This window comes from Furipterus horrens, unplaced genomic scaffold (genome assembly GCF_987537825.1).
Source record: "Furipterus horrens unplaced genomic scaffold, mFurHor1.1.pri manual_scaffold_4, whole genome shotgun sequence".
NCBI classification, from domain to species: domain Eukaryota; kingdom Metazoa; phylum Chordata; class Mammalia; order Chiroptera; family Furipteridae; genus Furipterus; species Furipterus horrens.
In genome coordinates, this window is record NW_028327174.1 from 43,394,879 (window position 1) to 43,409,358 (window position 14,480).

Below are 14,480 nucleotides of genomic sequence, written 5' to 3' on the forward strand. Positions count from 1 at the left end.
TATATCAAATTTTGTGTTAAGCTTGAACATTCCTCCACAGCACTATTCAGATGATTCAGAAGGTCACAACAATACAACTATGGGCAACTGGTGATTGGCAGCTTCATCACGACAATGTGCCCGCTCATGCATCACGTCTCATGCACAGTTTTTTGGCAAAACATCAAATCACCCAGGCGTCTTGATCCCCCTACAGTCCAGGTTCAGGGCCCTGGAACTCCTGGCTTGTTCCAAAACTAAAATCATCTTTGAAAGGGAAGAGGTTTCAGACTGTTCATGAGATTCAGGAAAATATGACAGGGCAGCTGGTGGCAACTGGGAGAACTGTGTGAGGTCTCAAGGTGCCCACTTTGAAGGAGACTGAGGTGTCATTGTCCTCTGTACAATGTTTCTTGTATCTTGTATCTTCTTCAATAAATGTCTCTATCTTTCATATTACATGGCTGGATACTTCTGGACAGACCTCATACACACACACACATACACATATACATATATACATTTATATGCACATATATATATATACCCATGCACATATGTTGGAAGGTTTGAAAAACAAATCTATGTGACTTGAAAAGGATTAAGTGGCTATTTCACTTTTTACATGGGAAGCATTTATGATACAAGTCCTATAATTAAGCATAGGGATGTCTTTGTATAGAAATAAAGGAAATAGAGGGAAAAGACTGGGAAAGGATGAAGGAATAACAGCTTGGTTGGAAGCATCATTGGTGCATTGATAGGGCCATCTAGTTTACCGTGTATTTAAAAAGCAAGTTGAGCACCACTCCTATCAATTTGTTCTCTAGGCAGGTAACAATTGAGGAGCCCAAAGCCCTATGTAGAATATATGCTTGTTCAGAAAACTTTAACTTCTGTTTTAGAAGTCAATTATGAATATAAAAATAAAATTTGAGTTTGCTTAATTCTAAATTATAAAATATTTAATATTTTTAAAGTCTCATGAAATCTGAAGATTCTTCTTTTTAAAAAGCCAAAATAAGCTTTCAATCAGGTTAAGATTGATTTTAACTAGATGGAGACATTTCTTCTTGAATTTTATTAAACTGATTCAAAGAATAACTACTGATCCATCATCAATGTTAACTCCATTGACATGTTAAATGTAATTCCTTTTTCTTTTTAATCTAATAGATTTAGCTATAACTGTAAGTCTACAGTAAACCCACCAATTGTTTTTGTTTCTGAACTGAACTTACACTTTAAAAAATAACAACTAGAAATTGGCAGATAACTATTTTACCATTACATCACATGACTTTTTTCCTTGTCTGAAACTATGTTGATATGCTTAATCATAAACATGCCCAACATTAGTAAAATTGACACCAATATCTTCAATAATTTCTCAAATTGTGTTTTGTTTTGAAAGAAAAGCCAATGCCAATCAATTTGTTCTCAGTTTAAAAAATAAATAAAGTGAGCTAAACCAAGATCTTATTTTTTAAAAATAGACTTTTGAATTTGCTCAGTTCCTTGGTTTTATAAATTAAAAAATTCCAAAAATGTAGCAACCATAATTTATGCCAGTAGTTAATAGCTGCGGTGAAGTCTATATAAACAGACTTTGGGGTATAAAGTGCCCTAAATTAAGCTGAAACTTCATGTGTGGAGCCTCTTGATGTTCTTTAACATAATAGTTACATTGAGTTGGTTGATACAAATAAACATTTCAAAAACAATAAATTGAGAAAGAAAGAGAAGGAGATAGAAAAAGAAAAGTTCCTTGATTTACAAAGAGTGGAAAATAAAGAAAGAACTGGAACACTTGTTTAAAAATAAATAATAAAGTAAAGGAATAATAAAGAAAGGTAACAGACTTTGACCATCACTTACCACAGTCCCGCCCTCTGCAGAAGGCAGCCACAGAGGTTTATGTAGTTGCCCCTCAGCTTGTCCAGAGGAGAATCTGCACTGCAGGCCCATGCTTTGGACTCGCAACTCTGGTTCCCACTCAGTCCTCCAAACAGTGATCCATGAGTGGTGGAAAACATGCTCACTGACTAAATATGCAACTTCATTGAGTGAAAATATCACAGGCACATATTAATGCTTTGTAGATAGACAGGATTCAATTCTCTACATACCACAAACAACAACAACAACAACAACAACAAAAACCAATAAGATTATTTATTTTAAAATAAATTATTGAACTTAATTCTGTCTTTTGAATCTAAGAAACCCATAAAGCTTTCTGTTATGTCTTCCTTCTCTTTTAAGGCAAACTTCAAAGGCTGACTTCACTGCTAAGTGCACAACACAAAATTAACGTGAAAAGGCCATATGCGTTTCATCCTTTTGGAAGACAGTCCTTAATGGCTAGTAATTGCTTCTATACTCCTTAATAGACCATTGTCCTAAAGAGAGGCTCTTCCTATCTAAAGTTGCATGAACGAAATGTAATAGAGGAAGCAGGTATTGGGGACAGCAAGTGTAAAGCAAGGAACATTGCTGACTGCAATGTCTATTATTCAAGTTGCATAGGTGACAATATCAGTATATAATTTTTTGGTTTCTTAAATAATATTTTAAAAGTATATTTTATTGACTATGTTGTTACAATAGTCCCAATTTTTTTCCATTTGCTCCCCTCCACCCAGTACACCCCTTCCCTCCAGCAATCCCACCCCTCTTAGTTTATGTCCATGGGTCTTGCATATAAGTTCTTTGGGTTCACTCTTTCCTATATTATTCTTAACTTCCCCCTGTCCATTTTGTACCAACCGATTATGCTTCTTAATCTCTGCACCATTTCCCCATTTCTCCCCCTTTTCCTTCCCAGCTGATAACCCTCCAAATGATTCCTTTACCTATGATTCTGTTCATATTCTGGTTGTTTGCTTAGTTTATTTTTGTTTTTATTTTTTTAGGTTCTGTTGTTGATAGTTGTGAGTTTGTTGTCATTTTAATATTCATAGTTTTGATCTTCTTTTTTCTTAAATAAGTCACTTTAACATTTCATATAATAATAGCTTGGTGATGATGAACTCCTTTAGCTTTACCTTGTCTGGGAAGCACATTATCTGCCCTTCCATTCCAAATGTTAGCTTTGCTGGATAGAGTAATCTTGGTTGTAGGTCCTTGCTTTTCATCACTTTGAATACTTCTTGCCAGTCCCTTCTTGCCTGCAAAGTTTCTTTTGAGAAATCAGCTGAGAATCTTATAAGCACCCCTTTGTAGGTAATCCTGCTTTTCTCTTGCTGCTTTTATGATTCTCTCTTTATCTCTAACCTTTGACATTTTAATTATGATGTACCTGGGTGTGGTTCTCTTTGGGTCTAGCTTGTTTTGGACGCTCTCTGTTTCCTGGGCATGTATATCTATTTCCTTCACCAAATTTGTGAAGTTTTCCTTCATTCTTTTTTCGCATAAGTTTTCAATTTCTTGCTTTTCCTCTTCTCCTTCTGGCACCCCTATGGTCCATATGTTGGCACATTTAAAGTTGTCCCAGAAGTTCCTAAGCCTCTCTTCGTTTTTTCCAATTTTGTTTCTTCGTTCTGTACTGGTTGACTCTTTATTTCTTCCTTTTGCTCCAAATAATTGATATGAACTCTGGTTTCCTTCCATTCACCATTCATTTTGTGTAGATTTTTCCTTTGTTTCACTTAGCATAGACTTCACTTCTTTCCTTATGTGTTTGGTGTACTCAACCATTTCTGTCAAGTCTGTGAGATCTTTATCATCAGTGTTTTGAACTCTGTGTCTGTTAGGTTAACTATCTCCTCATCACTTAGTTCTCCCACTGGGAGCTTGATATGTTCCCTTTTTTGGGCCAAACTTCTCTGTCTCCTCTCTTGACAGGCTCCTGTGTTTACCTCCGTGTCTTACGTAGAGCTGTCACACCTGTTACATTGTAAGGGGGAGGAGTCTTAGGTATTTGTCTGTACAGGGTGAGCCATTTCACCATTTTGTGGTGCTGTATATGGGGGAGGGGTCTAAGAGGGAACAATGCCTCTTGCTCAGCACTTGCCCCTTTTCCAGGCACTTCTACTTCCCACGTGGGACTGGCACTCCTCTAGCTGTTGCCTTGGTATGGTTATGAGACTGGGTGGGTCTGCAGACATTCTAGGACTGTGGGGGCCCTCTAAACAAAAGAGTCTGCTGAGAGATTAGCAGTTTATTCCTCCATACCAACCCCCACTGGTTTTCACAGTCAGAAGCAATGAGGCTTTATTTTTCCTGGTGCTGGAACCGTGAGCTGAGTGCTGTGATATGGGGCTGGGAGCACTCCCCAGGTGTCCCTCCCTATTTTTTTTTTTAATGTGTGACTATGCTTTCTGCCAGCTGGCCACAGCCACTGTAGCTGCTGTTGCCACTGCCTGAATACCATGTCCTTTCTGCCCTGGCTCCACTCACCCTGCATGTCTGAATGAGTATTTCTTCTTTAGATCTTTGTTGGGCTTCCATGCAGCTCGATTTCCTAAAACTTCTGATTGTCTCCAGTTTTGAGGTAGTTGTATTCTTTCTTAGTTGTTGAGGAAGATGCAGCATGTCTATTTACGCCTCCATATTGGCCAGAATTATTGGTTTCTTAAGTAATATTTTAATATTTTATGTAATTCTAGTAACATTTCAATGATTGAGTGGCATTTGTTCATTTAAAAATATTGTACTGAGCACATACCATAAGTAGGGAAAAGTCGTAGGCACCAGAGTGGGTAAAACACTGAAAGATACAAACACAGCCACTGATCCAAAATAAATCAGAGCTAATCTGTGAGTTTAAAATTCAGATGTAAATGTTTTGGTAGCTATCATGATTATCAAACTGATGTCATTATCATCATATTGTTTTGATAATTTTAATTGTGAAAATTAATATAAGAAGCTCTAATTAATAGAATACAGAGTTCAAAATTTAAGCTTATTATTTCAAACACCTGTTTTTATTTTCCAATTTAATTTTAATAAATTTTATCCAGTAATCAAGTATGCTTGAAGTTTAGCTTGCTATTGCTAATTTTGACCACCATGTGGCAGCCTTGCATAAGGTTTCAAATTTCATCTGGCGAAATTGTTTATGAAATTAAACAAATACAGTTTTCCATATACTTCTAAGATTTGTAATTATAGGTGATTTTAAAATTGCTTCTGTATACTTTTTCTAATTATATTTATATAATTATCAGAAATAAAGTAACGATACATTTTGGAAGATATGCATTTCTTTTAAGAATTTATAATGAGCAGCAAACTAGATTTTTGAGGGTGAACACACTATAATGCATACAGACATTGAAATATATTAAATAATTTATAGTTAGCACAAAAAATAAAAAATAACATTACCATTTCATTTTAATAATCCTGCTTTTGTAAAATTCCTTGGAGTTTTTTTTTTATGTAAACAAACAATATTAATTATAGAATAACATTAAGACGTTAAATATCTAATTTATTTGTCATGTCATTTATTCAATAAGTATTTGCTGAATGTTATATTGTTATGTGATCTGGGTCAGTAAATGTTTCTTTTAAACTTGAACTCAGCATAAAAGGCTGTTTAGAATATATATAATCATAAATTTAATTAATTTGAAGCTTTCATACAATAAGCTATTAAAGTAGTTTACCTGATGTTCTTTTATTTTAAGTGATGTGACAAATACTTAAATTTTGCAAGTTCAGCTATGAAATGGCTTCTATTTTGATTTTCCAATTCAATAGCTATTTATTTCCTTACATACAAAAAGGCAGTCATTTTATTTACCCATTTAATTTATAAATCTAGAAAGGACTTTATACACACACACACACACACAAAGAACATTTGTAACATGTCATTTATTCCTCTCCCAGAGTGATGCCTGATCTGCAGAAATTATTTTTTTAATAATCCCCTATCTTTGTCATCAACTTTGTGTTGTTTTCTTTCAACTATTTGACAACATTCTCTCTGTCAGAGCTTTTATCTTTGTTAACCACATGAATTTCTTCAACTTTCCAACTCTGGCTATTGCCAAGATATTTTTTTTCTGATTCTTTTATTACAAATAAGTATTAAAATTGCACTTAAGCAAGAAGTTATCTCCTGCTTGCTTTGAGTTCATAAATACCATATGAATTCCTCAGAGACTGTGCCACAGTGAATGCTGGGCTCAAAGCTCCGGTTCTTCTCTTCTTATTCTGTGACTGAGCCCATGAGTAAGCCTCTCTAAACCTCAGATTTCCTCCTCTGTAAAATTGTATTAATAACTCACTTCATTCAGGTTACTTCATTGGGTTTGCAAAACCAGTTACTTCATAATATTTTTGTGAGGATTCAATGAGAGAATGCCTATAAACTTCTTGGCACAAAATCTGGCTGATTGCAAGTGATTATTATGAGTGCTCTTTATAACAGAGCAATCATTCCCCGTTGAAAATTTCAAAAGCTTTTGCCAAATAGTTGTGTTTTATTACAGATCTCATTTTTCATAATTTAATTCTTGCAATGCTTGCTGTATGGGACATTTAGTCCATGACAAAAATTCTCTGTATTTCTTTGCTGCATATAGTAAAGAGATAATAGTCAACATTTATTGACTGCTCCCTATCGGCCATTATTGGATTAAATGTTTTCCATGTATTTCTCAGTTGATCTTCACAAGAGTTCTTTTATGGAACACATATTATTGTGATTTTCTCAATTTTCAAGATGAGGAAACTGAGGATTAGGAAGGTTAAATAGCTTGCCCAAAGTGATCATACACCTTGCTAAGAGCAGAGGGAGGATTTGAAACCTGCTTGTCTGACTGCAATCCCTCCTGTGCTCTTTGTCACTTCAGTTTTTAACCCACTGCTTAATATTCATACCTATATCAGTTTAGATAATCCTCCTCCCATTGTGTGAAACACTGTAAGACATGTTCAACTCATAACTTATTCTATAATCTTGTCTAGTGAGCCTTTTATATTCACTCAAGGTTATCTGAATTACTTCATTTTTCCTATGCTATTAACTAACTTTTCAATACATTGTAAGTAAGTCAAGTCTATGGAGTCTCAGGTGGCTAACAATAAAGTTCTAGACAAATCTCAATGATCTCCTTTAGGTAGGTGTATGTGTGTGTTTGCAGGTATGTGGACATGCATTTATTTTGACTATAGTCACAACACCATTAGGAACAAAGGAATACAGATTTCTTATCCCGTGGCTATGTTTCTTTTTTAAAGAAAATGTTAATTATATTGAACTTGTCACAAAAATACATTAAATGAGTGAGACATATATATTACATTCCAGAACATGTTAAGAACTAGAACAAAAATTTTGTTTCTGCAAGACATGTAAAAGAGAGAGAAAGATAAAAACAACAATAATAAAGCAGAAGTTATTCTATTTTTTCAGTTTTATAGTTTCTCTGCTCCTCGTTGAACAAGTAAAGATTGTCCAGAGTTATGGAGTAACAGGGTGGAAGAGAAAAAGAGGGTTGGGCAGTAATCCTGAAAAAAGGCAAAGATCAAATTAGAGCTAAAGAAAGCAGAATAGGAGACCAAGCAGGCCCAGTGAGATGATATAAGCCCAAAAGTGGTACTTTTAAATCAGGAGCACTTTTTCTCCCAAGGCAATGTTGGCCATATGTGGAGACATTTATAGTTGTCGCAGCTGGCAGGGTGGTTGGAGGAGAGCTGTGTATTATGTGCATCTGTTTAACACATGTGCTGCTAAACATCCTATAATGCCCAGGACAGTCCCCACAACAGAGAATTATCAGGTCTGAATTGTCAAAAGTGTCAAGATTGAGAAATACTTACAGGAGATTTAAAAACAGAGACTTGGAAATGAATAGATTGACCACTAAAAGGTTTTAAGCTTGATGTGTTAGAAACAAAGAGAAGTTATATTCTACTGAGCAGATGAGAGTACTGAGGACAAAAAAAAAAAAAAAAAAAAAAAACTTAGAAGGAGCTAAATCAAACATTTCCAAAATAGTATAAAGTAGAGATAATGTGTTTTATGAATTTAAGATCATATGTTTTGATGAGCAGTTGGAGAGAAAAGGAAATGTGTTCAGTCCCCTAACACGGTTCCATGACCCACACAAAACTCAAAAAGGCATCCTACCTGTGGCCAAACCTTTTCTCTGCCCTTATCAGTAATTAATTGGAAAAGATGTAGAGAATTCTGGCATACCTCTCTCTTTTTGCATGTATGTTGGAACATATAACTTTTCTTACCTTCCTTTTACTACCATAATGACATTTACTTACACATCTATTGTCTTTTATTTGCTCTTTCTGTCAGTAAATACAGAGGTAGGTATCTATGTTCATGATAGAGATGTGTCTATACTTGGGTTAGCTTCTTTAGATCATCACACTTCTAGTGTAGAGAGCACGTGAGCTTAAGTTACTCTCTAGCATAGTATTGCACAGTCTAGTTTTTAGTAAACACGTGTTGGTGGCAATGCTAAGTGAATAAAATTAAGCATACATAGAAGCTAATCTTTGTTCTTCAGAGATTTATTGGCTTGGAGGAATCTCCAAAAATGCATCGGAAATTAAAGAGGCCAATTTGTTTTACATAGAATTCCTTGCATACATAAGCATTGCTGCAATAATTATTCTGGCTTTTATGCTTGAAAAGTACAGTAAGTATTTAAAATAAAAAGAGAGGAAATAAGCATGTAAACTTCAGTGTTCTAGGAATTATAATATTTTACATCCTGGGCTTTGATTTTATTTTAAGTTTCTGATATCACACTAGAAATATACTATTTCTTAGCTGTTGTATTACAAACAAACAAACAAACATTTTTTTCAGTTTGTTTTTAAGAACAGAACACTATTGAATGATCTGGAATTTTTTTCTGGTTTTGCCATTGAAGAATTACTTGACCTTGGGCAAAACAATTACTCTGAACCTCACGCTTCTTATCTGTCACATGAGGAAGCTGAGCTACTTCAGAAGTTTTGAAAAACAACAATAAAAAGTTTTTAGCAGCAGAATCCTTTCTGCAAAGAAAATTTAAATCAGAACCCCAATAAATAAAATAGATGAGTATAAGTTTGATCTGATTAAAGAAAATTGTGTGCGTGTATGTGTGCATGTGTATGAGACTACATATTCAAAAGCCCTAACTGCAGGGTGTCTCACTCTTTCCTGTAAAAAAAAACCCAAAAAACAACTCCCCATTCTGATCCCTTCCTTTGACCAAGTGGTCCCTGAAGATGTTTAGAATTCTGAGGCTAACAGGAGCCAATTTGAAAACCATATGAATTAAATGATATCCAAGTTTTCTTTCAACTCTAAAACATAGGTTCTAAATCCAAAGCTGATGTTTTTGCCCATCATTCAAAATGCTTCTCAGAGACTTCAGGAAAAATTTCTTCTTCTTTTTTGAGTTTTAACTGAAAATGAGCCAATTTATCAAAATTGGACTCTTCAGCCATCCAAATAGTAAGATTTAGAGATGTTCAACATTTCCACTGGTTCTATAATTGCTGGGTAACTTCCTAGTAATTTTTCTCGACCACTGCCCTTACTTATGTAAGTTTTTATTTTTTCAGTAACATGACTTCATTTTAATGTTTTTAGTCATATATTTTAAAATATTTACATTTAATATTAATGCTGATGAATTCCTTAAAACATCACTAATTTGAATGTTAGATAATATTAGAAAATAATGTTAATTATGTGTAAAAATGATTTTGTGATTCTGGAAGAGAATGGCTTTACTTTTTGGACATTGAATGTAATGTTTTGAGGAATGAAGTATGATGGTATCAGTAATTTGACTTTTAAGGGTTCAACAATAGGTAGTAGATAGAGAAAAACAAAGACAGAACAAGCTAGCTGAATAGATAGATAAAGCAAATATGACAGGAAGTTTACAATTATTGAATGTAATTGATTGGTATACAAGTGGCCATTGTACTGTTCTATTTTCTTATGTTTGATCATATAAATAAAATAATTACATATTGTATTCTTCCTACTATGTGCAAGTATCCACTTTTACCTACCAACCTATGAACTTAAATCCCATTGTTCAATCCATAAAGCACTAGTTTGGCAACAGCTTGACCTGGTGGAAATCAGGAATATATGTTAACTATTGAGCCTTCCACCAGTAGTTTAACTCAAAATCTCAAATTTCTTCTCTCTAAAATGGAAATGATAAGATTATCTCCCTAAGAATTATGAATTAAATAAGACAATGTCTGTAAAGTAGCTAGAAAACTGCCATATATCTAAAAGGCATTTAATAAATTAGTAGTAGTAAAGGCCATCGCAGTACAATAGTAGAAGTAGTAGTAACAATTTTAATAGTGGTATTTGTAGCAGCTGGAACATCTGGCATTTCTTGCTCCCTAAAAAGTAAAAGTCTGTTGTTGCCTCACCTTGAGCATCCTTTTACTTGCATGGGAAATAAGAGCAATGGTCAGATAGTTACTGTGCTCCTTGGCATCTCCTTTCTTAAAGACTGGGATGCATATTCAGTGTTTCCAATCTGGAAGCAATTATGTTGTTTTCCATATTTATTGACATATTCATGTGAGGATTTTGACAGATTAAGTCTCTGTGGCTCTAAATAATTCAATTGGTACCCCACCTACCCCTGGTGAATTATTTCTTCCCAATAATTTCAGGCAAGGTTCTTTGGAAAAGACAAGAGTGCTGGGGAAAATAGAAGGCAGCAGGAGAAGAGGAAAACCAAACTTGGGATCGTTTGGCTTCATAAAAGAAACCATAGTCATAAGGCTACAAGATCTGAGCAGGACAGCACATTGTGGATACCACTCATTCATAGGGTTGCCAGGAATCAGAGCTGATTCAATGGCACATAAAACACATTACAAGCAGTAGTAGTATCCTACTAACAGCAACAGCAGTAGCAGTAGTAATGGTTATAGGTATAATATTGCATCTTCATATCTAAAATACAGTTAAGTATAGCATCTATCACATAAGGCTGTTATGAGCAAATGTGTTTGCACAGGTAAAGTATTTATGATGGTGCTTGGCACCTAGAAACCCTTTACGAAATATTTGCTGTTAGTTGTGTTGGAGATGGTGGTGTTAAAGTTTGCAGTTGCATATGATGTATTTGCTATAGTTATTTTTTTTCTTAACAAGCCGAAAGTAAAATAGAGAATTTAGTTTTCGTGAATATAGCATGTATTATCGTCGTCGGCAGCCGTCCGTCTCGAGAGACGATGGTGTAGCTTCTTAAGAGTCTATCTGCACCGCGGAGAATGGTTGTGCGGTCCGACTCGGGAGTGACATCGTATCTGTCTCCTCCCATGTTGAATCGACATCTTGCGATGACACTGGAGTGTCCTCTCCAGTGAAGCTGAAGCTACAGAGCCTGGGCAGGGTGATATGGAGGGTCTGCTGTTGCCCATGCAGCAGACCCCCCCTCTCTTCGCAGCTGAAGGGTCCAAGGGAAAGACGGAGTCAATACAGCTTGGCTTCAGGTGCGCCGCAGGAGTTGCCGGTGTTGACTACAACGTCAAACCGCCTTAGGGACTCCGGCTCCGGATTTTCTGTCGGGGTTTACTCCCTTAGCCTTTCCCCTGAGGAGGTATGCCGCAAGGCAGCGGAGGTTTTTTGGAGTCAGAGTTTTCCTTCTCTGATGTGCCCTGACTGGAAGATCGAACCAGCGACACTTAGCTCGCAGGCCGACGCTCAATCCACTGAGCCAAACCAGCCAGGGGAGCATGTATTATACATATGTAATAATATTTGCTTGTAAGTTTCTAGAATGTTCTCTTAAAAAGATATGCTTTCTTCCAACCTTCTATATCTATGCCTTCATTCTGAACTTTGATAGAACAAAAGAGATGTTTCTGTTGCTATATAGCCACCATGAGCTCTATGCTTTATCTAGCCCATGTGTGTACTATTATATGTACCATATTTTTTATTGTGATTAATTCAATTGTTAATACAACTTAGTATTTCAGATTCATTCAAACTGCAGGAATGATTTTGCAGAGGTAGTTCATGGCAGAGGGGGGAAGGAAGATATGGGCATTTAGATTTTGAAAATATTTTAATTTAAATTTGGTGCATTTCTAAGTGGTAAACCACATATACACTTTGGAATATCCCTGAGCAGTGCTATCACAATTTCCAGTATGTGATTCAACTCTCCTCATATGAAGGAAAGCGTTTTGTAATTCAGCCAAGCTGTGGTTTTTAGTGAAAAATATAGAGAGCATTCGGATCTAATTTGTGGCTAGAATGTGCTTAGGTCCATGTTCTTTACTTGCTTTGTAAGCTTTCTGTTGACCACTGAGAACTTCAACTTCTCCTGAGGTATGAAAAGTGCTAGTACCATTTATAAAAACTTCAGTAAAGCTTTTATACATACATGACTATATTGGAAGTGATATCGTATCTTTGTCTTTTGCTTGCCTTCTGAGGCATTTCAATGCCACCTTCACCAAATATAGAGCAAATCAGAATAAATGTTAAAGTCGGTTATTATCGCTTTACAGAAGTAGGCCTACCATTAAGGACCTAAGTCCCAATATTTTTTAAAAAGAGCTGACTTTTGAAACAAACTGAGCGTTAAACTTTTAGAACAGCTTAATTAAGAGTTTTAGAAAATTTATTCTGATGATTCAATAAGTATAAATTCAATATAACAATTAGATATAAAATAGTTTGTGTTTTTAATTACATGTGAAAAGTATAAAAAGAAGGACCCCATTATTTATCTCAGAATAAAATAAGACTAATATGTTTCAATCTGAGAGTCTGGGGAGAAAAATGACCAATTTTTCGTGAAAAAAAGAGAATATTAGGTATATAGTGCTCAAAATTTTACAATGGGCAATGACAGTGCTACAATTTAAAAATTTTTTATATATTTTCTCTGCCTTCAATTTCTTTATTTTAAAACTAAATAAAATATTTTTAATTTTTGAAGTGTTTTATTTTCTAAACTCCAATCTAATCACATGGCTCATTGAAATACTAGAAGTTTAATAATAAGATTTTCTTTCTTTTAGATGCATAAAGCAAATAAAGTGGTGAGTTAACATAATGAAAGCATATAATAGAACTAAGTGCTCTTTATTTTTATCCAAACACTCTTTCCCAAATATAACTATTATCATATATCATAATAGTTTTAAAAGATTTTACTTAATATCTTTTCATTAATGAATAGTGTCAAAATACAATGCTATTAAGGATGTCAAAGCACATTAAAACAGTCTGTTTTACAAATACATAGTGTTTAAATTACTTTATTTTACCATAATTATTTTATATTTTTCCACCAGGAAATTACTCAGAAATGTGCCAATTAGTTTTTAGAAAAATTGTCTTCCTCACAATATTTTTCTTTCTCTCAAATATTTTTTAAAAATCAGAGTTATAAATACTAAAATAATGTTTTTCTGTCTATTCTATTAGGATAATTTTATTTTGTATAGTATGAGGATTTAGGCCATGTACAAAATTAGGCATAGACCCCAAGTTTATCTTTATTTCTGAAACCAACTACAGGCTCTGGGTGTTGCCAAAACCAGTCCCAGGTTTGATTTGCTGGAAGGAATTCACAGAACTCCTTGAAAGTTGTTAGGCTTATGGTTAAAGTATTTTCCAGGAACGATATACAAATTAAATAAATGTAGAAAAGAAGTGCATAAGGCCGAGTACAGAAGTATTGAATGCAGAACTTTCATTGTTGTCTCCTCATAGAGTCACGATGCATTACTCTTATCAGTTTTGGTATGTAGCAATATGCATAAAGTGTTGCCAAAGCTTACCTGAGCTTTGGTGTCCAGAGATTCTATTGGGGCTTATCACAGAGGCATAATTGATTGATTGCCCAAACCGTTCATCTCAGTATCTAGATTGACTGGTATCACATGACCCAAAACCCTTTTTCTGAGTCCCAATGTTAGTCATTGTGGCATGGCCAGCCCCTACTGTAAAACAACACAGGTGTGGCTAACTCCTGACCTCAATCACATTGTTAGACCCAAGATACCGAGGCAAAGAAAGATATATAGATTATCTTTCAGTAGCAGAGGACAAAGAGCAGGCTTCTCTTTGAAAAAGGCTAAATTCGTTATAAAACATATAGGTTAGACAAATGAGCTTCCATATTTTAATATGTTAACTCCATTCTTCTCTCTATAAATTTGCACATTACTCCTAAAACATTTATATTTCTTTATGGAATTGGTGTATAAATAATTTGAAATATATTATTAATGGGTAATTTATCTCAAGTGTATGTATGAGTAGCAATAATTATTCTTAATTCAGCTATTTTAATTAATAACATTATTATCTTACCTGAAAAAAATCATATATTACTAAAAGAATTTAATGAAAATATTTTAGGTAATATGTATTTATTAATTAACTTATGCAAAATATTTATTTTTTGAATTTCTCCTGTATATCGTTATATCTTTCAATAAGTTATTTGTATATAATAATAAGATCTAGTCCCTTCAAGGAATTGCAGTCTAATAGAAAAAATGAACAACTAAACAATTAT

At 34.4% G+C, this 14,480-nt stretch overlaps 1 protein-coding gene across 1 annotated transcript in view; it reads left to right on the forward strand.

The window, feature by feature from the left end:
* The window catches only part of CNTN1 (contactin 1), a 133,960-nt gene that overhangs the window by 24,652 nt on the left and 94,828 nt on the right, over nucleotides 1-14,480 (forward strand). The window lies entirely within an intron of this gene.